At 40.7% G+C, this 27,443-nt stretch overlaps 1 long non-coding RNA gene across 1 annotated transcript; it reads left to right on the forward strand.

Moving 5' to 3' along the window:
* Positions 1-875: 875 nt before the first annotated feature.
* On the forward strand, positions 876-27,150 carry LOC148685660 (uncharacterized). Its single transcript, XR_015950223.1, has 2 exons — positions 876-1,139; positions 26,922-27,150. It is a non-coding gene; the product is annotated as an uncharacterized LOC148685660 (long non-coding RNA).
* Positions 27,151-27,443: the final 293 nt, after the last annotated feature.

Below are 27,443 nucleotides of genomic sequence, written 5' to 3' on the forward strand. Positions count from 1 at the left end.
CCCCCCAATACTGTAGATTTTATCCAATGCTAGTCCTGCTCAGAATAGACCCACTGAAATTAATAAACATAAGTAATGCATATCCATTAATTTCAATGGAGTCTACTCTGAGTCGGATACAGTTCTTTGTGTATACATGAAGGAGGCAACGTTAAGGTTAATGGCAGTAATGAACAGTAGCTGACATTTCTCAGCTTTTGAGCATTTCATCAGCCAGCTGTAACTGTCACCCGAGTGCCGCACATTTGTTTCTTTGATGGACAATATTATGAAATCATTTTAAGAAAAAAAAGACCCCTGAGCTTCATTTATGTTTGAAATAAAGCCACCACACTGAAAAAGAAAATGCAAGATCCACTCTTACTGTTGTGTCATTCTTGCTGAAGAAAGGAGTTAATAAGCAAGTCTTACATGAGCTGTGTTGTCTGGCAACATCATGTACTATTATGCTGCAAAGTCCGCATGTGAGCTGTGCATTGGTATGCTAGGCTTGGCAATGACTGGGAGAATCAGTCCTGTAAAAGTCTTAATCTTCAAGAGACGGATTACACCACTCAACACTGAATTACCTCCTGCTGCTATTACCAGGGTCAGGCATCAGGTGGAACAGTAAATTGTATAATGAAGACAGGTGCTCGATGGAAGGAGGGATACAACCAGCTCATTCCCACCTCCAGTCTCTCCAGGAAGCCATGTGCTTTGTTCTCCTCGAGTCACCAGCAGATTCCTCCCATGCCTGCCCACCGGAGACATGTGGACAGCTTGTTCTTTAACTCAATATATCCCTTTGATAAGCATATGTAATTCCAGAGCTGTCTGACCCTGCTGTTGGGCAAGGTTAACTGGCCCAACCCAGGCAGCTGGTATTGTGGCGCCATTAATGGAAAGCAGGTTGTCACGTATTGAGTATCTCGTTACATTTTAATCATCACGGCTAGAGGGGTGGGGTAGGGCATTTGAATTTCCTTTCACAGGCAACCAGGGCAAATCTCTGAGCAGAGGTGCAATAATATGGCAGGGTGTCGCTCTTGTTGGCAACCGTGCTGCAGCGTTCAGCACTATCTGCAGCTTCCAGATCGAGTGCAAGGGAAGCCCCATACAGAGTACATTGCAGTAATCCAAAGATGAAGTCAGCAAGGGTGAGTAAACTTTTTTTCCTGTCTGATGATTATATTCCTTCATGGGCAACCTTCCGGGGACTTGCTTGTGTGGGCAGAGCCAGAGGCAAAAAGTAGACAAAGCAACAAAGATAAATGTTAGGCTATATTGCAGCAGCCACACACAAGCCAGAGGTTTCAGCACAACCCATTTTTCCACCCAGCCAAGCCAGTTATTGTCACATTCCAGCAGGCAAAAGCCCTGGAGGTTGATGTGGAGCAAGACAGGTGAGTAGTGTGACCTGGGGAAGAGGTGTAGCCTGGGAAGACTTCTGACTGGGGGCCATCTAGAGAGACTTCAGGGGCTGTAACTGCTAGGCCCCAGGTTCCCCAAGCCTGGGGTATAAGATTGCACTGTAATGCTTATTTCATTCACAGAGAACTAATCCTTTGCAACCCAAAATGATTAACTTCAGCTCTACCTAAATTGAACTCTAGCTGCTCTCAAAATCGTACTGTTAAGAATGCTCATCTCTTGGCCTCACTTGCAGCAGGAACAACAGCAATTAAAAACGAAAGGAACACAATCATTAGTTTATTGAAGTAAAATAAAAAAATTCCTTCAGTAGCACCTTAAAGACCAACTAAGTTTTTATTTTGGTATGAGCTTTCGTGTGCATGCACACTTCTTCAGATACCTGAAGAAGAAGGTATCTGAAGAAGTGTGCATGCACACGAAAGCTCATACCAAAATAAAAACTTAGTTGGTCTTTAAGGTGCTACTGAAGGAATTTTTTTATTTTACTTCGATCCAGACCAACACGGCTACCTACCTGTAACCATTAGTTTATTGAGTCATCAATTTTTATTAAGTCTTATTTCTAAACAGAGAGCTTCAGTCAGGGTTGCTTTGAGTTGCCCAATGGAGCTGAAATACTTTTCTATGGACATAACCGTGTTGCAGTAATGCATTGCCCTTGGGCCTCGTTAATGTCAACTGACATGATAAAATTTCTCTGGCTTCTTGTTAAAGAAGAAGGTACTATTCATTATTGTTCATGACCTAGGCAGATTTTTCAATCCATTGCTTGTTTTACACTTAAATTCTCTCCTGTGGCTGCACCTCACATCAACGGGGTGGGGGGGGTGGGGACAAGATGAAATGGAAAAACTGGAATGAAAAACTTATTGCATAAAGACAAATAACTAACATGAATGCTCTTTTGTTTGTTCACTTTCGATCCATTTTTCCCTTTGGGTACATCCTAATCATCTAAGGAGGATTAAGAGCACAGACTCAGACATCTGTTTACTGGTGCTGTATGCAAAGGTTAGAGTCCTAGAACTACCGTATAGAATCGTAGAGTTGTTATCCAGCCCAGCCCCCTGCAATGCAGGAATCTCAACGAAAGCGTTCGAAAGCAGTTTACGTGCCCCTTTATCAAACCAAATTGAACGTTGTCCGATCACAAAGCATAATCACAGATTTGAATTCCTCACACCCAAAACGATATTTTTAAGGCCCCTCACTAAAGAAATGTGCAAAAATTAACTTTCACCTGCTAACATGAAACACCCTAGACTGTGTCAGGTAGTCAGGTCAGAGAAACTGCCTGAGAGAGATCGTTCCAAATCAATTCTGACATCTGTCGCTTTGAGTGACACTGATCCTGCCTGCGTTCTTCTTGATCAACACTGCAGGAGCTGCCTCTTGCAAGCCTACACATCAGTCTGCATTCAGCCTCTTCGTGGGATACAGCAGGGTGGTAACTGAGGTGGGAGCCGGGGTTGATCTTCTGGAATAGGCCTGATAGTGTTGCAGTGTTATCTTTGCATGCATTCCCCCCTGTTGTGTAGACCCTGTTTCCCATACAGTGGTACCTCTAGTTAAGAACTTAATTCATTCCAGAGGTCCATTCTTAACCTGAAACTGTTCTTAACCTGAAGCACCACTTTAACTAATGGGGCCTCCTGCTGCCGCCGCGCTGCCAAAATATGATTTCTGTTCTCATCCTGAAGCAAAGTTCTTAACCTGAGGTACTATTTCTGGGTTAACAGAGTCTGTAACCAGAAGCACCTGTAACCTGAAGCGTTTGTAACTCGACTGTACTGTCACTGGCAGATAGCAAAGTACGAAGGGAAGGGGTCTTTCAAAGCATATTTCAAGGAGCTGTTTCGAGGCGGGGTGGAACCCAACACCCACCTTTTTGACATTAATGATAAAAAGCAACAAGACTTAAATAAGTATAGGGGGGGGGGAATCCACAACAATTGTATGGGTTTATCTTATTATGCTGATCTTCTTTAGCTCTTAATTCTTCAAATCAAAACTTTTCAGGCATTTGGATTTAAAATACAGTGAGACGTTAAATGTTTCACCAGGAACTGAACAGCAGAAGATGAAAACATACTCCCCACTGAGCTCTGGTTTTCATAAAAAAAAGAGATCGGTTTAATAACTGCATCTAAAGAAAACCAGAACGGTCATATTAAAATGCTGCCAAATTTATAAACTTTGACAGTCCCACATACTGAGATGAACAGGGGAAATTTATTTCATCTGAAATAAAATACATTTTCTCTGTGCATTTGCTGAAATAGAAAAGTGCACACATCTGTCCCAAATTTCTTGAAAGGAACAATAACTAACAGTTAATGCTATCACGACAGTACCTCTTCCTCATCTCTACTTTCTTGAAATGCATTTACAATCCCAATATATTTCTATTAAAATCCAAATAAATTGTATTGCATGCATGAGAACAACCCCCCTTTTTAGGCTGACTCCTACATTGCTAGGACATAATTGTCCTTGATTCACTGAGCTATAAAATGCATGACTGGATATTTTCAGGAAGACTGTTTCGTTGCCTAAAATCCACATGGCTGTTGTTTCGATCTCTGTGATCACTGAGGAATCAATATGGGAACCAGGGACTATGGTGCTGATTGCTATCATTGCACTAGATTATTGTGGTAAAAACAGAAACACATGTGAGCGCATTTTGGGGCTCTACTAACCTCTGGGCTGAGAAAAGTGCTGCCTAGAAGTGCAGTTCAGCTCATATAGTATGAAGTGGTGTCTTATTTCCTGTCTTTCTGCAAAATAGTTAAACATTTGTTTAAGTGCCATTGTTTTCCATGGCAATTTGGAAGCCTGCAAGAAATCAATGTTAGCCTGCCATACTACACATAGTTTCTAAGGTGTTAAATCCTACAGAAATCAGTAGGACTTACATCTGGATAAAATACAATTTGCACTAATCAAGTGGGTATTAGGGGGGTTTTCATTAACCATTGACACCAATTCAGATTTCTTTTTTCATTAGATTTGAAGGAGCTGAATCCAAATTTCAGGTGTCTCAACAGGTGTGATTTATCATGTCCTGGTTCAAATGCTTTCTTAATATTCCCCCCCCCCCAAGACATAGAGTCATCTAGTCCAACCCCCTGCACTGCAGGAATCTCAATTAAAGCATCCATGACAGATGGTCATCCAACCTCTGCTTTAAAACTTCTAATGAAGGAATGGCCACCGCCTTCCAAGGGAGTTTGTTTCACTGTTGAAGAGCTCTTACGTGGTGAGCTGTGATTTGTTGAGCTGTTGGCATTCAAGATTACATCAGCACACCCAAATCCACTGGGGAAGTCCATTCATACTGAGTCTATCCTGGGAGTGGGAAGAGATGGACATAAGAATGCATCCTGAGTAGAGATTTCCCTACTGGTGAATATATGGCCATCCAGATTGTCTACTAACATCCATGGCATATTATAAACACCAGGTGCTTGATGAAAGAAAAGGCAGTGTTGGAGCTAAATGATTAGATGGTTTCAGATGTCTTTGGAAGGGAGAAATTGATAGGTCTTTTGCAGTGTGAGGCCAATGTTCACATTTTCAAGCACTTTGATGAATATTCAGGCTTCATTCATCATTTGACTTATTTTGACTTGTTTGTTGGTGAACTGTGGCATGAATCAGTTCTGGCAGTAAACATTTTTCTCTCTTCAGTATTTGCATTGAAAATATCTATATATGTTGATATAGTTTTTGATGTTGCTGATTCATTCAGTTCTTTATATCACTTCATTTTCTTGTTTGGTTCACTCCATTGAGTGAAATGAATGCAACCCCCCCCCCCAAAAAAAGAAACCAACCTGAATGTTATTCCTACTTATTTAAAGCCCAGTTGTGGGAATGTGACAGAGATTTGGGAATATTTACTGATATTGATTTGGGAATATTTACTGTCCGACGACACAAGAGACGACACAAGAGATGACTCTATACATGGGCATCACCAGATGGGCAGCATCGAAATCAGATTGATTATATTCTCTGCAGCCAAAGATGGAGAAGCACTATACAGCCAGCAAAAACAAGACCTGGAGCTGAGTGTGGCTCAGATCATCAGCTTCTTATAGCAAAATTCCAGCTTAAACTGAAGAAAGTAGGAAAAACCACTGGGCCAGTAAGACACAATCTAAATCAAATCCCTTATGAATACACAGTGGAAGTGAGGAACAGGTTTAAGGATTTAGATTTGGTGGACAGAGTGCCTGAAGAACTATGGATGGAGGCTCGTAACATTATACAGGAGGCAAAAATGAAAACCATCCCAATGAAAAGGAAATGCAAGAAAGCAAAGTGGCCACCAGCGGTCCATGAGCTTCATTCAGAGGAAGCATAGGGGAAAGCACCAATTGCATTCCTAAATACATCCCAGGGTGTGACCTGAAGACACATGATGCAGCCATCTTCCTGAATGCTAGCCAGATGCTAGCCAGACCTTGAGAATCCCATGTGTTCTGCCTTTAGTTCCATGATAGGAGAAAGCGGGGATATAAATGTACTAAATAATATATATATGCTCCATGCTGTGGAGCAGAGAAAGCTGAATGCACAAAGGCATTGATGAAATCTAAGCTTTTGCCCACCACACACAGCTTGTCCTGAATAAGAGTCTATTTTTCTGTGCAGACCTGGCAAATTCATGGGTCTCTCTTTCCAACTGTACCAAGTTTTGCTCTTTGTGCTCAGCACTTCCCTCCAGTTGATCATGTTTGCTGGCCCTTTGCAATCCATGCCAGACACATTTCTGAAAAGCAAGAAAATAAGTTGCCTTTGGCTGCCAACAAGATATGTTGCACAGGCATGGCTTAATGGAAGGCAGTTGGGTGTTACAAACAAAACAAAACAGGAAACTATTGTCTCCAGGCCTGCTGTGTGTGGTCGATCCCCATGGTAGGGAAACAGCAGCAAGAAGACAACACTGAACTCTAAAACCGTGACTCGTGCTGAAGCCAAGGAGCAGGCAAATAGCCAAGGAAAACTGGCCAAATGGAAGGTATTATGTGACTTTTTTTGTAAGACAAAGGCAAGCGACATACTGTACGTGGGCAGATGTTTGGTTCTTCCTTTAAAACACCACTTAGTTAAGAAAGCAGAGAGAACGCTCAATATGCCAAATGCAGATTTTCTGAAACAAACTCCACCTCTCTGATTTCACCTACTGATACATCTTTGAAGAACAGGTGTTTGGGGGAAGGAATTGGACCACATCCCTTCCACCTCCCCTCTCTCTATAAATACACACTGATCAGCAGCTTGGACGTCAATGTTCTTGGACACTTGGAGCATTTGCGAACCAAGGTGTTTGAGTACCAAGGCATTTGAGAACCAAGGTACCACTCTATTAGTTCATCTTACGATGAAACCCTAGCAGATAGTGGCTAGCATGGGATATGTGCAGTAGAGGAACTGATCAGGAGAAAACTGGTTCTGATCAGAGGCTACTGGTCAGTTCTGCAATAACAATCCTTTTATTGTCAATTATCCTTGTCCATGTGCCAAAACAAAGGACTCCCCTGGCTCCCCCCAATAAGCTGCCACAAGCTGCTTCAGGTAGGAACAAGCCTGTGATGCCATGGCCCTTTTAGTGTTCTTTGTTAGCCACTAACTCACTTAATTTTGTGTAGTTTAGCACATTACAGGATTGTTCAAGAGTGCCATAAATGATGTCAAACACCATCAGAAACCACTTCAGAAAATCATTGCCTGTAGCCAGATCAAAAGGTGAACACCTGGAAACTAGCAATGCTGGGAAAATAGAATAAATCATTTTTTTCTCCTTTTCCTCTTGAAGATTTGTTAGTTTTTCTGTAAAGAATTTGAAAGGTTTATTTACAGCTTTCCAAATGACCCCTAATTTATTTAGAAGAAACACAGGCGGGCAAATCCATCTTCAGTGCAAATCTACCACAGGCAAAAAAGGGAGCCTGGTATGTTATTTCTCTTCCCAGTTTCTTTTATAAATATTGTGACAGGTTCTCCTGTCGTTTCCTTAAGAAATATTTGTAGAGAGACGGTACAGTATTGCTTAAGCCAGTTGTCTAATATTAGCCTTCTTTGGTGTGTTTCTTTACTTGAGAAGGTTTATGCTCATAAACACACAGACTTTATATGCAGTTTAGCTAACCCTAGCATCATAAATAACACAGACATCTGTTAGTTCCATCACATGTTGGTAGTATAATTAAACCATCCATTAGTACTTCCACTTAAGGAACATTACCACGCTTGAAGAAAAAAGCAGTATAATAAAATCAGTTATCATTTCCTATTGCTCTAGATATAGGTATGTTTAAAAAGGAAACCAATATATTGTACAACTTCAAAGTAGGTAAAAACGGAAGGGAGGATAAACAAGGAAGCTGTCAACAAGCGAATATTATGCAATGATGTCTAAAGAAAAGCTGTGGTCACAGACACGGTTGACCCCAGACAGATTGTGCATGGTATTGCCGCCAAAATAAATTGAATTGTGAGGCTGAAAGGAATCCTAGGAGTCTTCCACATTTAGCTGTGTACACACTATTCTTTCAATGCCCATGTCTACCCCTCCAAGAATCCTGGAAACTGTAGTTTACCCCTCATAGAGTTGCATTCCAGCACCCTTAACAAACTACAGTTCCCATGATTCTTTGGGGGGAGTCATGTGCTTTAAATGTACTGCATGTATGGAACATTCATATTCACTAATAGCACTTCCACATAACAATTTGTTGTGGACTTGGTGCTGCCAGTGCATGGAAGTTTTGTGGAGCGCCTACACAACGTTATCTATGTCAGAATGTTGCCCCATTATTATTTTCCTATTTAATCTGGATTTACAGTCTGCAGAAAATCCAGTATGTAAAACAACACAGAAATGGCAAATCTGGATTAAATGAGTGCTGGAAAGATGAGATTGGATTCTGATGAGGATGGTGTTGCGTGGTCCATGGACAAAACTTGCATGGGTGAACAGCATGGAGTTCACAATAAACAGCTGTATGGAAGTGCCCCAAAGCAGGATCTGTGACACTTAACAACACAATCCTATGCATGTTTATTTGGAAGCTTGTCCTACTGGCTTCAATGGGGTTGTATTTAGGACCATAGCCTAAAACATCTTTAAAGGCTAATAAATATTAGAAAAGCACAAGTGAGTCCAAACAAAAGGAGAGAGTACTTTTTAAACTGAAATCAGGAGGGACCAATGTGCTAGAGACACCATGCATTTACCATGCCCCAAATACCCAGGCATCTGAAGGATACAATTTAAAAATGCTGTGGCAGCTGCTGTTAGGGTTCTTGGTGCATGGCAGCCAAAGCAACCTTCTTTCTCTGGTTAGTGGGGCAAATCAGAGAAAAGGAGCAAACCGCTAAAGACTGAGGAAAGAAGAGCTTTCGTGCCAGAACCTGAGCCTACTGATGTCAATAGGCAGCAAAATATTAGCTGGACCTAAGAAAGGTGTAGTGTTTATGCCTGAGATGTGACTAAACTATGAGAGAGAGTTAACCCTGATGTGTCTCAGAAGCACTTCCTCAACATTTCAAGGTCAGTCTAATGCTTGCAATGGTCTTTGAGAAGCATACATTTTTCTTACTGATAGCTGCTCTTCCCAGACCCAGTGCCCTCCAGAGGTCGTTAGACTACAAATCCCGTCATCCCTGACCTTTGGCCATGCTGGCTGGGGCTGATGGCATTTGGAGTCTATAACATCTGGAGGGCATGTGGTTGGGGAAGGCAGTGAGAACACAGTGGCAAATTCAGGATCAAAATAGGATGACTGTCCAAGGACCTCTGTAAATCTGGATTGCTTCTGAGAAAATTTCTCAAGTGTATTCTGGTTACCTATGAAGTAACTTAAACTACTGTGGTGTTTACAACTCTATGCCCATTTCCCAAAGATCTATGGGGCAGGGAAACAAACATAGAGAACTGGTTTAAAAAATCACAAAGCAGGCAGCAGCAAATTACCTCGAAAGGTCTTCGGGCAGAAATGTTAGAGATATCTTTGCTGCCTACAGGGACAGCCACTAGAGGGACTTTGTGAAGTAGCTAACCCTGCAACCAGGAAAAGATTTTCCCTTGGGACCTCAGAAAGAGAATGAGACTGGCAAAGGGAGAATGTGGTGAAATCTATTTATTTGGAACGTTCCTGTGCTGCCGTCCAGAAAACATTTTCATGGTGGCATATCGTAAGCATAGTTGATAGACAAAACACCGGGAAAATAAAATAGCAGAGGTGACAATTAAGGCAAACCCTCTCAATTCAGTAGAATATATAAAATCAGGATAAAGGCTCCCTTACATTACCCAGGCAAATAAAGGGGGTTTTGCCTGGTGCTGAAATGACATCCAAGTCGGCACCAAGCAAGTCTCTCTGGGGAGGATGTTCCACAGATGTAGAACTTGAGAGGTGCATGGTTTGCACAGAAAGGAAAGGGGAAGTCTTTGTGGGCAGAAAAGCTGTATGGATACATCACTGGTCCTGCGCCTGCAATAATTCACCAGACTGAGGTGCTCATTTGCCAGTCACACAGAATAGCTCACTACAAATACTTACAACGTTACACTAATGCACAGTATTTTCTTTACTGCATACCTATAATTTCTTGTAATTATAAATATATTCAGCCCCAACAAGGATTTTAAAAAAATCAAAGTTCCTATATTTGCTTCAAATCTGAAATTACAAAAACGGAAATTGTAAAATAAAGCAAACCATTGGCAAAGTATAAACCATATTTTGGAATTGCCAATGCATCACATTTCATCTTCAGTATGGCTTTCTTAAAAAATACCAGACTCAAAATCATCTCATATATATTAGTCTGCTTTAACCTTTCTGCATATTATTTTAGTTTCCAGCTGTTCAGATTCTGAGTAACATTTTTGAATGACACAGCAAATAAAGATCTTTTGTTTAAAGCTACTTGGGGGAGGTGGAGGTTTGATTACGCTACATTGTGATGCTTACTATACATTTGTATTATTGACATGTACTTTTCAGTGGGGAGGGGGGGGGAGGACTGTTTCTCTTGGATGTTCCCACAATGTATCTCAGCCTCTACAAAGAGACTTGCTCCTGCATGAGGATTTGTTTGTGATTTTTCCTGTGGCGCTTCCTGTTCAGCCAGGATGGGGAAGGTGTAGCACTCCAGATGTTATGAGACTAAGAGTCCCACTAGCCCCAGTCAGCATGCCCAATGCTCAGGAATGCTGGGAGCTGCAGTATTCCAGCAATATCTGCAGGGCACACAATACAGTGTTTAGTTGCTGGTGGAACGTAAATTCAACCTCTACAACAGAAAATTATTTTGCTTGTGCTGGATAAAATGAGTTTAATCACTGTGTTTTGTTTTAAGGAGTCTGGACTACTGTATATTTTACAAAGCAGACATATTGAGCTTGAAATTAGAAAGGGAGAAGACGGTGGACAGTTACATGTACAGTCTGAGACAGATAATCCAAATAGCACCTCCCTACTGTAAAATACAACAGCCTTATAACAATACAGTAAATAGCTGAACATTTGCTACTCTTTAGTAATGATCAAAGTCCAAGGAATGACAAGTTCAAAGCATTCTGTCAGGTTCAGTTTGGGGTAGCAAAGCCCTTCCATCACAGAGACCACTCCAAATTCCAATTCCAACACTGGCTTCCAGTAAAGAAAGTCTTGCTTCCATTATGGACTGAGCAACAGACATAGCTTTGCCCCAGAGGACCTCAGTAACAACTGGAAACTGACTTGCCTCCATCATGGGTTGAATGAGAACCAGATCATTCTCAGGGTCCCTTCCAGCTCTACAATTCTATAATTCTCAGTCCACCACTCTTGCTTCAGAGGACAGCATCAAGAAAGACGGAGGTCGAAGGCAGGAGGAAATGCCAGCTGAGTAATCCTGTCGCTATAGAGACATTTCTTGGACATCATTTTTATTATGAGAATTATTGTTGTAAGCCTCTCAAGTTTATAAAGCGTAATATAAGAATTCTAAATAAAATGAAAATTAAAATCTATCACCTGAAGCAGTTACCTCATTCTTCCTAATGGCAGGACCAGTTGGCTCTTGGCAGTAATTTAACCACCTCAATTTTTGCCCTAGTTAGCAAAAGGATAAGGCCAGATATACTGTAAAGTACTCTGTCCCTGCTTCCCCAGTTTAGATTGCTCTGGTTGTGTTCTCCCCACAGAACAATTTCAAATGATTTATTGGCTTAGTGTGCATGTCTCCTCGGAAGTAAATCATATTGAGTTCAATGGGGCTTACTCCAAGGTATGTGTGCACAGAATTACAACCTTACTTATCCTGGTAGGTAGTGAAGAGAACTTAGACTGCAATATCTTACACACTTTTTGGAGGCATGTCCTTCTGAACTGCATAAATGTGTATTGCACTGTGAAACGTCATGTTCCTATTGACTCAAATAGCGGGTCAATTGTTTTAAAAATGCTCTCACTGCATTTAACCAAGCAGAATATGACACATAACTTGGCTTTTTTTCTCTCTCTCTCTGTCTCTCTCTCTTCTTCTTCTTCTTCTTCTTCTTCTTCTTCTTCTTCTTCTTCTTCTTCTTCTTTTCTTTGGAAGACTCTAATTTGTCTTAATGGGAGCTTGATGTGATAAATAATCAGAATGCAGATTAATATTTCATACAGCACTCAGCATGGCTAACCTATTATTGCATAATAAATAGATGTATTAAATGTTTGCTCCTAGAGGTCTTTTCTTGAACTTAAGCATAAGTTATCTAAACATTTGAAAAAAGATTTATAGTTATGAAGAGGCCTATATGTCAAGCGAAGTTTTATGATATGTTCCATAATAAATTAGAAATAAATGGATACAGGTGACTGTGGAATTTATGGCCTTTAATGTTTTAATGTTCCACTAAAGGGGGAAAATAAACTATTATTAAGAGAGTAATACAAGAATACCATCTACAAATTGTCAAATGAAATTTTTATTAGGTAGTTGAGCAGGAGAATACCTTAAATTTGACTACTAGTCAGGTAAAGGGCTTAAAAATGTGCAGAAGGTATCGGGCTCCTAAAGATAGGACAGCAACCCTGATATCGTCATTTTCTTTCTATCAACAAAGTTCAAGCTATTTGTGCCTGCTAGAGGATTTCAGTTTTGGAAGGAGTCAGTTAAAGTGGGAGGTTGTCCTTCAGATACAGTGGGACCTTGACTTACAAATTTAATCTGTTCCAAATGCACACTCATAGGTCAAAAACTCCGTAAGTCGAGTTTCCCATAGGAATGCATTGGAAACGGATAAACTCGTAAATTGAGGAAACCGCATCTAGCCGCGAACGGGTTTTCCGTTCGGATGTCGGAAAAATCCTAAGCGCGCGGCCATTTTTTCCGCTCATAACCCAAAAACATTGGATGTCGAATAGCTCGTAAGTCGAGGTCCCACTGTACTGGGATAAAAATACAGGAAGAACCTGCTGGATCAAGCGAATGGCCCATCATGTTCTCTCAGCAGACCTGAGCACAACAGTACTGACTTTCAGAGGCATACCGCCTCGACAAAGACAGTGGAAGCCTTGTTTATGAAGTGGTTCTGGACTGTACCATTTTGTGTCGTAGGTGGACATGTTTGAATACCCCCTTGGGAAAAGCAGCACAGCAGGAAGATGGCAATGTTGAACCCTTCTCCCTGCCCTAGTGGGCTACAGGAGAAGAATTCAGGCATGTACGCTCTTTCCTGTGGCCTGAAGTGGCACAGCCTAAGAAAAGCTCCACTTCTTCCCTCTGCTGAAAGCCTCAATCCAGTGGGCACAATGCAAGTGTACATAAATCCCTTGGAATTGAGAAGGCTAAGTGCTAAATGTATTCTTAATACCTACAGCTCCCATCTAAAGCCTCTTTAATGTACCCCTAAATGACCTTAACTTGATTATAGAAAATTATGATTCTCTCAAGCTGGTTTGACAATGAAGATTTGCTCTTGCCTGCAGAAAGCCCCGTTCACCAGAAATAGCAAATTTACTGGCAGTAACAAACCACCTAATGGAGGCACACACACACGAAGGAGCTATGTCCAGCAGGAAAGTATGGTATCAGCTTTGCATGTATCGTGTAGCTACAAATATAGATATTGTAGATACATAAAATCTACTTGGAGAACACATTGTGCTCCAGTGACTGATATATTCATATAGAGAAGGTCTGGATAATGGTGTTCATGCAGGTTTGATCATTTTTAACAGATATTATAGCTCTAATCTACTATCACGTATTTAAAAAAAATTGCTTTCCATAATGATTACAAACTATATTTTGGAATCATTTACGTCACAAGATACAGAATGGTCACTGTGGCTTGTGTCCAACCCAAATTAATGATATACTTGCATGTAGGCTGTTCAAATTAATGTGAAGAAGTAGCCATCATGAGTAATTCAAATATCATTGAAGTAAATAAGACCTAAGGAAAATGAACTTGGAAAAGGGCTGCAGTTCATTGATGGAGAACATGCTGTCTGACTTAACCTCTGGCATCTTCAGGTAAGGCTGGAGAAGACCCCTGCTTGGAACCCAAGACACCCACAGCTGATCAATGTAAATGACCCTGAATCCCTGATCTCTGGAACCAATAGTCTGCCTTGGGATAAGACAATTCTCTGTGTTGCATCCAGCCCTTTGTGAATCTGGTAATTTGGTTGCTATTGAGATAAATACTCCACCTGTAAAAAAATAAATAAAAGGCAGGTGGATGGCCTGGGGCAAGGGCTGCATACATGCAAAAGAAATTTAAATTTGGCCAAAAAAAGTAGTGGAAAAACAAAGGCTGCTTGGAACAGCCTGCTGCCCTCTCGTTGTCCATATATGAGCAACACGCTGCATGGAAGACACAAGCCAGACACATCTGGGGGTCTGGTGTAAAGGACAAAAATTACTTTAAGGTTACATAGATCCGATCCATTATCGCTGTGTCTGCACATTAACACATCAGTACAAAAGTGGGGTGTTTTAAAAGGCCTCTGAGAATGCCACGATGGCAGTTAACAGCTAAAAGGAACCACATGCCATTAGAGCCCTCTCCCTAATAGGGAGCGACATTTATTTTAAAAGAATCCATTCTTTTGGAGGCCTGGCTTTTAAGGCTAATAACTCACTGTGTTAATCTATTTGATCTACTGGGCTGATCTGCTCCAAAGGTCAGAGACCATGCCTTCTTCTGCTTGTGTAGTTCCAAACATTGTTTCTGCTCTGCAAATAATAATGGTACTGATAATGACACTCCATCAGCTTGCAACAGACAGCAGATAAATCTTGCCCATGTACAGCTGCCTGCACCGATTTCAGCTGGTTCTCTGTGGACCACTGGTGCGCAGTCAGACAAGCCACCTGACTGCTTCTGAAATTAAGGCATCCTCTCTTTTTTTGGCCAAAGTTGTGTTGGAAAACGATCAGTCCCGGTTCCTATTTTTATCTGTTTGTTTGAACTTCTTTATTTGAAGTTTCTTTTCTTTCTCTCCCCCAATTACAAAACAGCAATACCAACATTTCACACATTCGTTTCAAATGCAGCCACCAATTTTCTAGGATCAGGTTTGTGAGAAAAGTTAAAGCACTTATTCATTCATGCACCAAAAAAGGCATGAAAATTATACATTCAGGCGCCAGCTTCCAGCTTCCATGCCATGTGAGTAATATAGTCTATTATACTGACTTGCAATTTAGGCTTCAGACTCCCACACTATACATTGATCTTTCAACCCTAACCATCTTTCCCCTGCAGACTGGGGCCTTGGGTCAACCACCTGCAGTCTTGTGATTTACTGAAGGAGAAGCTGCAAATCCCAGCAGCATCTGACACAAACTTGCCACTGCCGCCATCTACATCTCTGAGGTTTCTTAAGTTACTGTGCTGTTACAAAAGCAGCCACCATCTTTAAAACTTGGTAATTTAATGAAATTAGGGGGCCTTTCACACCTCTTTCCTATATTGCCTTACTCCCTATAACAGGGACAAGTAAATAAGTATATTTCTTATTAATATCAGTTCTGTATATGTTCAAGTCATGAGTCCATCCATATTAGCCTGCAGATTTTTCTCTAAAAGTCTGCAGGAAAATTCACATTTAAACATGAATTTTTTTTAAGGGCCTTTCTCTCAAAATGCACATTTTAGATGTTATTTGCTGTCAAAATACAGTATGCATTTCAAGTACATGTTGTTGATGTATTTATTTATTTTTGGTGGTGTTTGAGCCAAGAGCAGTATCGAAAGATTTGGGAACTAAACAAGCCAGTGGTTAAATTGGAACTGTACATTATTTCAATAATTGCATATCAAAACAAGACCAGTTCACATCAGAATTCAGAATGAATGGATTTCTCCAGCATTCCTAGCCTACTGTAAATAAATTGTGACATCCTTGCTGCTAACACTTAGAATCCAGCTTTTGCAGTAGTATCACAAACCACCCTAAATATACCAGTGCAGGCTAAATCCTGTACATCACAATGGGTACACATGATGGCCTATTTGCAAGCTGGAAACCAATGAGGAAAGGTTTATTACCCCAGTTGAACCTTGAAGGCTGAAGTAGTAGTTCAGACAGGCCCTGCTCTTCATTAAAGTAGTTTACATTTATTAAAATGACTCATTATGCAAAAAAACCAAGTTGATCATACAGTGGTGCTATTGCCTTAGGCTTATTTGTTTGTTATTTTCCCATTTTATTGCATTTATATCCCCACCCACTTTTATCCAAGGAGCTCAAGGGGACATACTCAGCCTCTTAGGCTTGCTGATTGGGAGGTCAGTGGTTCAAATACCCGCAGTGGGTATTTCCATTGCTCTGTCCCAGTTTCTGCCAACCTAGCAGTTCGAAAGTAGATAAATAGGTACCGCTGTGGCGGGAAGACAAATGCTGTTTCCATGTGCTCTGGTTTCCATCACGGTGTTCCATTGTGCCAGAAGTGGTTTAGTCATGCTGGCCACTTGACACGGAAAGCTGTCTGTGGACAAACACCAGTTCCCTTGGCCTGAAAAGCGAGATGAGCGCTGTACCCCATAGTTGCCTTTGACTGGACTTAACCATCCAGGGGTCCTTTACCTTTTAAACTTTTTCTTTACATAGTTCTATTCTTCCTCATTTAATCCCCACAACAACCCTGTGAGGTAGGTTAGGCTGAGAGGTAGTGACAGGCCCAAGGTCATCCAGTGAGTTTCATGGCCGAATGGGGATTTGAACCCTAGTCTCCCAGGTTCTAGTCCAACACTCTAACCACTATACTGCACTGACTTATTTATTCACACCCCCACACCCCACCAACAACTCTCCACTACTTCCTTTAACGTTCTTCCTCATCTGAGTATTGGAAACAGACAGAGCCCATTTTTGATGTGGTTAGATTCTTTTCAAGGTGTGAAATTGGTATGTGCCAACAACAAAGGGAAACATTTCTTTTAATATTACATTTTCATTCCACTTGAAACAGTATTGCTCATTGGCGCAAAGCCCAAAAAACAGAGTGAGAAATATTTCAGGGCATATGAGTGCAATAAAAAAAAATTAATCCTGGACTAACAATGGATTAAACAAGTGGGACATCGTTTGTATTAGATCACAAGGAAGGGTATCAAAAATAGAGGCGATAGTTTTGAAACAACAACCAGCAGTGAAAAGTTTACTTCTAATGTAAACCAGACAGTCCAAAATAATTTGTGGTTTGTTTAATTCTTACCGTTCGTCCTGTGTTCTTTTGAGTAAGTTAAACCCATATAACATCCCCAGCTGGTTCTCATTTTCATTCTGGATCTTTAGTATGCTGAAAACTCTAGGCAGAGTTGGGGAGGGAGGGAGAGAGCCATTTTTGTAAATAGAAGTAAGAGCTTTATATGGTAGGTGCATTTGGGGGAAAACATGTTAATATATTAGAATAAATTACTCTTCTGTCTTTATCTCCTTATATTTGAGCAAACATCAATTACAGGCAGGCCATGTGAAAAGAATGCCTTTAAAATGCATGGCAAGTGTGCACCCACACAAAACCATTACTGTAACAAAACCAGCTGTGTGTAATAGAAAGCAAATGATTTATAGTGTTACTTAAGACACTACTTTATTTTACATTATCATAAAAAGAACAGAACCAAGAATTTGCATGACAAACACAAGGACCCAGCAACTTCCAAATCAATTTTTTTAAGGGGGGTGGGGAGGCGTATCTGTGCTTTAATAGGTATTAAGCAAAGAAGGTGGATTGTTAAGTATTAAAACAGTATTTCCAGGGAGTTTAGCTGCTGGATGAAATCCCAACTGATCTAATGAAAGTGAGGGAATATCAGCCGTCAGTTTGTAAAGACTCTGAGAATTTAACTTTGTCTCATTGAGGGTTTATTTACAGGTCATAGTTCATTAGAAACTCGTCAGCTGGAATCTCTTTCCTGTCTTCTGACGAGATACAAGGGTATCATGATGGACCAGGTTAATGAGAAAGAGCTCTGAGCTGCCTAGACTTCCCCTGTTGATCCCACCAAGCTCCACCCCTGTCCATAACTAAGAATCACACATCACTGATAGCTGGTAGTGAACTAGCCCTGCCTAGAAATGAAAGGGATCATGGGAATGCAATCTTTTGTAAGCAATTACTCCATTTCCCCTTAATTCTTGAATACTGTGAGATGCCCTCACACTATAAGGAGACTAGTGGCACTGGTACCCTATTTGCTTATTTCTTTTTTGGTTTATATTTGGCACTTTACATACTGCCTTTTATCCATGCCCTCGGGGTGGGTGACAATATTTTTTAAAAAAACAATAAAATGGGATTAAACCATAATATCAATATAAATACCTAGAGCCAACGCATGCAGCGTAAAATTATTCTAAAACAGCATTCAGTCCTAAGAAAAACGATTTGTCTCTTAGAAAGCCTGGAAGGTTAAAAAGGTATTTTACCTGGGGCAGAAAATATTTCAACCTAGGCACCAAGGTAGGTGTGTATGTGTGTGTGTGTGAGAGAGAGAGCTCTCATACACACATTTCTGCCTTAACAACAAGCCATCAAGATTGCTGAACTAGTCATTTACAACCTGAAGCTTTTTGGTGTTTGACCTGCAATGAGAACAAAATACAGATGGGGGGGTCAGAATGCCTAAATTTAAAGTACTACAAGGCTGAAGTAAATCATAGGACGAACTATCCAGAATAGTACTAAAAATATTATAGCTTTTTGTTAATGATGCACAAAGTGTCTGTCTGTCTGAATTTGGGGCTTCCTTCTGAATAAACAATATGTCACATTGTTACTCCCCCCTTTTCTTTATAAGAATATTTAAAAACAGCTACCCCATAAGAAAAATATAACAGCATACAATCAAATCATCAAAACATAAATTTATGATTTTTGTAAGAATAACATACAAAACAAGTGACTAATAGTGAATCAAATTCTCTAACAGAAACATTTGTGAAACACAAATGTTTTCAGCAGGAAACAAAATATCAAAATTGTAGATCCCTGCCTGGTTCCAGTAGAAACACTGTTCCAAAATCCTGGTGTCACACAGTTCACAGAGAAACTAAACAATCATGAGTTAATGGTGAGACAAGCAAGAGGGCTTATCCAGATGATCACTGTGATCTAGGTGGTAATTTAGATAATCTGGTCTAAGGCTGTCCGAAACTTTATACGCTAAAAGTTATTCAAATTTTATTATTCCATTGTGCTCATTCTACATATCATTATAAAACAACTGCATTTCGAAACAAGGCAAAATCAATGCACATCAACACAGAAGCTATATGAAGACATTATAGAAGAGTTTGGATTTGATAATCTGCAAACCTGTGCCCACATTTTCCGGGAGTAAGCCCCATTGAAAACAGGTCTTATTACAGTATTTATAAACTTCTGATCCTACACATCCAAAGGATTTCACTTTGAGTGTTGAAATATACTCGGAGTCGAGAGTGAATTTCATGCTCTTTATTCAGCTCATAGTCATCAAGGAGAAGAATGATGCCCTTTTCCCAAAACCATCTGCTTATATACATTATTTACACAATGGGCTTTGTGTGATTGGCTACTTCCGGGCTACAACTGTGAGCCAATCAGTTTGCGGATTCACTTCTGCCAGCCGCCTGATTGGCTGCTCCTGCAGGCCAATCAGGTTGCGGATTCACTTCCACCTGGAGTTGGATTGGGTGGCTCCTGCGGACCAATCAGACTGCTGATTCTGGATCCTATTGTTCTATGATTCAGCTCAGTACATAACAAGTGTGCAGAGCTATCAATGGTAATATTTTTAATTAAATTTTAACTCAAGCATCTATTAGTTTCTCCAAAGGAAACATATATATTACCCAATATAATACCTTACTGTAAATAAAATACGACAAACAGCCAACATGGTGTTTCCTGCTTGGCAGGGGGTTGGACTGGACAGCCCTTGTGGTCTCTTCCAACTCTATGATTCTATGATTCTGTGAACACTTCCAGCACTCTGTCCCTGCCCCAAACACCTCAATTGGGAGTTTTCTATTGGGGGGATACCCCACTGGCAATTCTTTACTATACAGTGGAACCTCAGTTTATGAACACCTCGGTTTATGAATTTTCGGTTTATGAACGCTGCGGACCCATCTGGAACGGATTAATTCATTTTCCATTACTTTCAATGGGAAAGTTCGCTTCAGTTTATGAACGCTTCAGTTTATGAACAGACTTCCGGAACCAATTACACCCATGCTTCAGTTTATGAACACTTCAGTTTAAGTACTCCGCGGACCCGTCTGGAACGGATTAATCCACTTTCCATTACTTTCAATGGGAAAGTTCGCTTCAGTTTATGAACGCTTCAGTTTAAGTACTCCGTGGACTGTCTGGAACAGATTAATCCACTTTCCATTACTTTCAATGGGAAAGTTCGCTTCAGTTTATGAACGCTTCAGTTTATGAACAGACTTCCAGAACCAATTGTGTTCATAAACCGAGGTACCACTGTACTGGCAATTCTTTACTACCCAGGTGGCGCTGTGGGCTAAACCACTGAGCCTAGGACTTGCTGATCAGAAGGTCGGCGGTTCGAATCCCTGTGATGGGGTGAGCTCCCGTTGCTTGGTCCCAGCTCCTGCCAACCTAGCAGTTCGAAAGCACATCAAAATGCAAGTAGATAAATAGGAACCGCTATAGCGAGAAGGTAAACGGTGTTTCCATGTGCTGCTCTGGTTTGCCAGAAGCGGCTTTGTCATCCTGGCCACATGACCTGGAAGCTGTACACCGGCTCCCTCGGCCAATAATGCGAGATGAGCGCGCAACCCCAGAGTCTGTCACGACTGGACCTAATGGTCAGGGGTCCCTTTACCTTTACCTTACTGCAGTTATCCCCTTCCATCATCACAATTTCTCTCCAGGCCTGCCCACTCCCAGCACTAGGAGTGCAGCCTTACTCACAAGGAAGTGCTCATAGCATTGCAACCTTGGACTAAATTTCCAAGGCAAGCAATTAAGGTGTTAAAAAAAAATTCTGTGCCATGCTGACAAAAAAAGAGTCATCATTAGGCACTTTAAGCAAAAGGAATGCTTTGACTAGACATTTTCCTTGTTTCTTAACATTCTTGGTCCAATTCAGCTGGACTATTTCAGTTGGATAAACATAAGAGTAATTTGGGTTGGGTGTAAGGATACATCTCTGACACTTATAGTTACAGAAAACTATTAAGTCTAGCTATTCACTTAATTAAAGAATAATGCTTTAAGGACTGGAATGTCATCAACAGGGGACAGCCACATGGGAAAGTTCAGATTGTATCTCTCACTCGGGCTAGGATTTGTATCTCCCCTTTCTAATTGTTGCAATAAAATTATTATTACTCTATTTTGCAGTCACCTCACGTATTTGTAAAAGTCAAGGTGGATGTTGGATGGAAGAATCTGACAAAACGTGTTATTAGAAGTAGACCAGATACATAGATGTCTGCTTCTGGGACAAGGCAGTTGCCGGTGGAGTGTAACCAGGATTTGGCATGCGGGTGTTTAGAAGAGCAGCTCTCAAATTCACCCCAACAAATTAAGTATAGAACTCTTTTAAGAAAGAAAAAAGTGAATTCTAATGCTCTTTTCCTCCAACTGCAAGAAGCAGTGTCTCTTTTGTATCCATTGTAAAATGACTCTTCAGGCTATGCAACCTTCCTTTCTGCCAAACACAAGGCCCTCAACAAATGGTATCAGGATGCAGTGGTAGTCACCAGGATCCTGAACCAGTTGATTAGTTACTTGGGTGAAGCAGCGCCCATTTAATTTAGGCTGATTTTAGCCATACGAGGAAACCAATAAGGTATGAATTGAACCTAGACCCATTTTCAAGTTCCAAACTAGGCCAGCAAGAGCTAATGGATTTCTAATACTAAATTAAAGGTAAAGGGGCCCTTGACCATCGGGTCCAGTCGTGTCCGACTCTGGGGTTGCAGCGCTCATCTCGCTCTATAGGCTGGGGGAGCCAGCGTTTGTCCGCAGACAACTTCCGGGTCATGTGGCCAGCCTGACAAAGCTGCTGCTGGAGAACCAGAGCAGTGCACGGAAACGCGGTTTACCTTCCAAAGGTACCCGCCAGAGCGGTCCCTATTTATCTACTTGCACTTTGATGTGCTTTCGAACTGCTAGGTGGGCAGGAGCTGGGACCGAGCAACGGGCGGTCACCCCATTGCAGGGATTCGAACCTCTGACCTTCTGATCAGCAAGCCCTAGACTCTGTGGTTTAACCCACAGCGCCACCTGGGTCCCTATATACTAAATTACGATCCTTCAAACTTCATATACCAATCAAAGGCCAGATTCCCCTGGCCCAAATCCATATTAACTCCAACACTGATTTTCAATAGAAGTTCCTCAGAATTTATAATAATGCAAATGACATGAAGATTTGGCCCTAATGTAGCAATTTATTGGCCTCAGGCCTCAATTAGAGTTTCCCAGTTCAATCTCCAACTAATCTGACTAAAGCTAATTTGTATTCATATGACGAGGACATATCCAAGACTCGTTTCCAATATTCTTCTAACACTTGTGAGTGCCAAAGTAAATTCAGACAATTCCCACGGCCCTTGCAATCATTTTTGATTTGGGGGTCAAAAAGAAGATGCTCAACAAGCTATTTGGAATGAGTGAAACACTGAATCATTCTTATCTTGGCAAAGAATGGGATAGTACTTGCATCTAGCCAGACCACAGCAGACATTTTATTTACAAATTCAAGAACCATTTTTTTTCCACCACATACTACATTGGAATTTTTCTCTTCCAATTGTTACAGTATGTGGGGCGGGGGGGGGGGGCAGGGAGGGATTCCTCAGATTATCTGGAATCGCACCACGGTCCAAACGTGCTCTCTTTGTACCCATCCAATTCATTTAGATTCAGCAATGTTCTCAATGATTTCATCATTCAACATTTGTATGACTCTGTTTCACTCCCCAACATTCCAAAACTGAAAATAGGGTTGAGTACGTTATATTTGATCCTTGTTTTCAGAGCCAGGATCACTACATCAGTGCACTTAATCCTCCAGCAATATGTGACAGAGTGTGTCACAGGATCATACATGGTATTCTCGAATGCACGATGCCAGCTTAAAAACTGTTGCAGGTTCAGCTGAACTGATGTTTAACTTGGCCCTCTAAGATACAGTATTTAATTGTTTTTCAAAAAAGTAAGAGTGACAAGACATTATGCAATGGATCTATGTATAGAAGAGTAGCAACTCAGAACACATTCAGTAACATTTGCTATTGGGATGGGCAGTTGTGTAGTGGAATGGAATGGAAGGAAAACAAGTCTATACTTTTGTCCATACACATACACACACAGCCTAACTTAAATAAATAAAAGAACACACACCCTGAGCTCCTCATAAGACAAAAAGAAGGATGGTAATTTACTAGAGACAGGTGTTGGAAAAAATGGACGGTGTCTAACAGAAACAGTTGGAATATATATTCTTATTATTTTATAGTGTTTGGTTTTGTTGGGGTTCAGGAGGTAAGCAACGCATAGCCAGGCCTTCAAATGCAACCTTTCTTTCCCAGCAGTTAGAACAAGGAGAGAACTACAGGAGCCCAAGCAAGCCAAAAACACACTAACTTACTCTATTAGCTGACACTTCTTCTTCTTCTTTGGCAATCACTCGTAGCCGAGTAAGATTGTCTTCCACAAACACAGTTTTAACAATGGGTCCATAAGTGACTGTGGAGGCCAATTCTGGATCCACACGACCTTCTACAGTGGGGACATTGGTTTCCAGGCGGGAGTTGATCACGGTGTGGATTTGCCAAACGTGCCTTCCTCTTAGCACGTTTCTCCCTTGCGTCCTAAGATCGAGTTTCTTCAAAGCCCATGGCACCTTTGGTAAAGGCTGTTCTCCAATTGGAGCGCTCGCAGGCCAGTGTTTCCCAGTTGTCACTGTTTATACTGTACTTAGTATTATTAGCTGACACAACAGTATCCTTGCCTACATACCTAATGTGTATATTCTCCATTTTTGAGCAACTACACCACAAGAGTTCTTATTACTATTTGAAATAATTATTAGAAATATTAAGATCTAGAATTCTGTGAAATCAATCAAATAATAGCAAATGAATTCGGAACTGGCTCATTCACTTCTTGCGAAGCTTCTACGTAAAACTGGTTTGTTGTTTTTAAGGAATCAGCATGCTAGGTCTGCTGAAAACTTAAGATGTTTCTTACACCTGTGAATTTCTGCTTGTGTCTTCCTACTCCTCTGACTCCCATCTCATTAGCTGGAGTTGAGATGTAGGTTTGGAGCTGCACTGCGATGTTTTCTCTCCTTCTGACTCATGTGTCGCTCTGCCCCCTCAGCTTGCACTCACACAGGCGCAACATCAAAGGCAGGCCTGAACCTCTGTCTGTTACCATACTGTGTTAAAGGATGTGTGGTCATTCTGCTTTTGCTCATGCAGTGTTACTAGTATTTCAAAATTGTCCATAAAGGGGAAGTCACTCCCCCCATCACTGCTTGTGCTAATAGAACAACTGCCACAGTGCCTGTGGCGCGACTTGAACTCGTGGAGAGACTTAGAATCTGGCAAAACGTGAGCATGCCTGGGAGGAACTGGAAGAGCACACAGCTCAGAAGCCTTGCAGCAATTTCCAATACAGTGTGATTCATCTGAACAGTTGCTGCTGGACCAAACTCTGCTTATGCAAAGCTGTAAATGCAAGAAAGCTGTTGTACTATTAAGGCCAGTCACTGAATAGTAATTACTGAAGGGCCACTGGGTAAATTAGTATCTCAGCTGAGCCCAGTCTGCTGGATTCAACTGGTTAGGTTGTACTAGAGAGGTAGGGCTACTTTGTTGTTGTTTGGTCGTTTAGTCGTGTCCGACTCTTTGTGACCCCATGGACCAGAGCACGCCAGGCACTCCTGTCTTCCACTGCCTCCCGCAGTTTGGTCAGACTCATGTTCGTAGCTTCGAGAACACTGTCCAACCATCTCATCCTCTGTCGCCCCCTGTTTATAGTGGTCCTCATAAACATCCTAAATCTGTAAAACTGAATCCATTCATGGTAATCTAGTTCAGTTGTATCTAAAGATTCATCATTTGATCTATAACCTTACCTTTCAAAGGTAATGTTGGTAAATTGTGAAGAAGGGAACCCTTGCAAGGATCTTAAATCCCTGGACCTTCATCCTGTTGTTTAAGGTTCTTTGTTGCCACCAGCTTATCACTTAACAATTCTGCAGGCTATTGATGTGGATTTGCACACAGTTGGGATGAGTAAATCCCATTACTTCACGAAATTGTGCTCAGGAACATTGCTAGGAAGATGTGCTTGTTGTTGTCCTTGCACACATTTTCAAGTCCAATGCAGCAAACCAGCAACCCCCAAAACATAAACATAGGGCTGGTTTTATAGAAGTCAATGGATTTTTCCACGTGAAGTGATTTCAGGATTGCAAAAATAGTAGTCTTGTTAATATGAAGATACTCCTGTATGCCTAAATAAGCTGAGTTTGTATGGAGACAGATATGTAAATGCATATGTTTGTGCTCTGGGGACACACACACACACATCGTTAAGTAAATTGAACCATTGCTGGTTTAGAGAGATTAACAGATGGCTTGAATGTCTTTTGATTGTGCCCATATTGGGGGCAGGGGAAACCCACTCACACTGAAGTTATTGGATATCTCCAATGCAAACGCTTCAATGGCAGCTGAATCAAGTCTTGGAGTTGATGTGCCAGGAATTGCCTTCTCCTACAAACTGGAGCCCCTTTGAAAATCATAATGAGCTCCAGACATGGAGAAAAAATCCTGAAAAATCATGATCTTTGAGCTGAGTGAGGCTGCTTTCAAACCAATTTAATTTCTCATAGGGTGTATATATGTTCAGAATCATACTTTGTGTCTTTATTCCCACGTGTGCAGATAAAAATTACTGATGAAAATATTTACCCACTAATTCATACATGTCAAATTATTTTGGTGGATACAGTATTTCCTTATTCCAAGTTTTCTCCATAGAGGAAATATGTATTATTATTTTTCATTCATTAGATAATTTCCCTAACTGGATGCCAAGAATACATTTTAATCTGGGATGTATTGCTTGTGAATGTGAAACAGGAAGATAAAGAGAATCATTTTCTTGTTGGATGTTAAATCTAGTTAATGTTGATTTTACATCTCAGTTGTAGACACATGGCATACAATTAATTAATCAATTAATCGATAAGGCATCCTCGAACATTTGTTGATGGAAACAGAAAAACAGAGCTATTGGTTGAGCCATATGTAGCTTATCTTCAGGCAAAAATAATCAACATGAAAAATAAACAGTAAGAAAAACTAAGTCTAAAAGTCCTCCTTATTCAAAATAAGTGGGTATAGGATTGGAATACTTGCATATTAGTGTGCTGTCAATTTAATTAATTGATAGTTCTTTTAAAGATAGGGCTATTTTTTCATCTTCATTTTAGGTTGGTTAAAGGTAGTTTACTACATTAGTCTGTTTTGTTTATTGAGAAAAATATAGTCAAATTCTTGCATTTTCATTTTGAAAGTATCAAAATAGTACCACCTTGATTTTCAAGGATTAAATCCATCAAGCAAGATCTATTTGTTTCAGCTGGAATTGTCCTTACTTTTGTGTAATCCTATTGTGTATTCCAATCCTATACCCACTTATTTAGAAATTATTATGCCACAAAAGTGTTTGGTGATTTTTACTGATGAATTCCACACATACCAGATTGTGTATGATTTAAAGTGTCACTTCTATTGTTTGATCTGTGGAACCAAACTGAGGTACAGTGAGTCCATGGTTTTACAATCAAAAATGCTTATTTTATGGAATAGCTTTGAGGAATAGCACCATTGCTTTAAGAGGCAATATCATAGTAAACAAGGTATGGTTTTGGACATAGTTAGGCTGCTGAAAAAGACCTGAGAGGCAGTAAAGGGGAGACAAACACTGATGTATTATTTTGTTCATTGCAGATCAATGTTGTTCAGCATTGGGTCCCATCATCTCTGAAATTTGGCGAGGCTGGCTGGGATGATAGGGGTGGTAGTCCAACAACACCTGGGAACCCAAAGTTGAAGAAAAATCAACCTTGAAAAGAAATGCAATAGTTTAAATATTATGCCTTCACTTTAACACAGCAGAATTACTTCTCCAACGATAGTGCCTGCTGTGACATCACATGCATTAAGGAAAAACAAAGTATGTTTCTTCTTCTTCAATGCTGTTGCTTTTACACAGATACACACAGTTTTAATTCAATAATACATTTAAATGAAATAGGCCAGATTAGTCAACTATGTTTTAGTCAGGTGACATTCCTGTTTTCTGTACTATGTCATACCAGCCTCTCTATACCCTGACACGCATTAGCAGGCTTTATTATTCTATTCTGTGTTATGGACTGCCATTCCATGGTCATACTGTTCCAGAAAATGTAATTCCGTTTCTGTGCCTAACATTAAGAAGTTAAGATTATGCCACCAACATCTCACTCC

The sequence above is a fragment of the Zootoca vivipara genome, chromosome 5 (genome assembly GCF_965207765.1).
Source record: "Zootoca vivipara chromosome 5, rZooViv2.hap1.1, whole genome shotgun sequence".
NCBI lineage: Eukaryota > Metazoa > Chordata > Lepidosauria > Squamata > Lacertidae > Zootoca > Zootoca vivipara.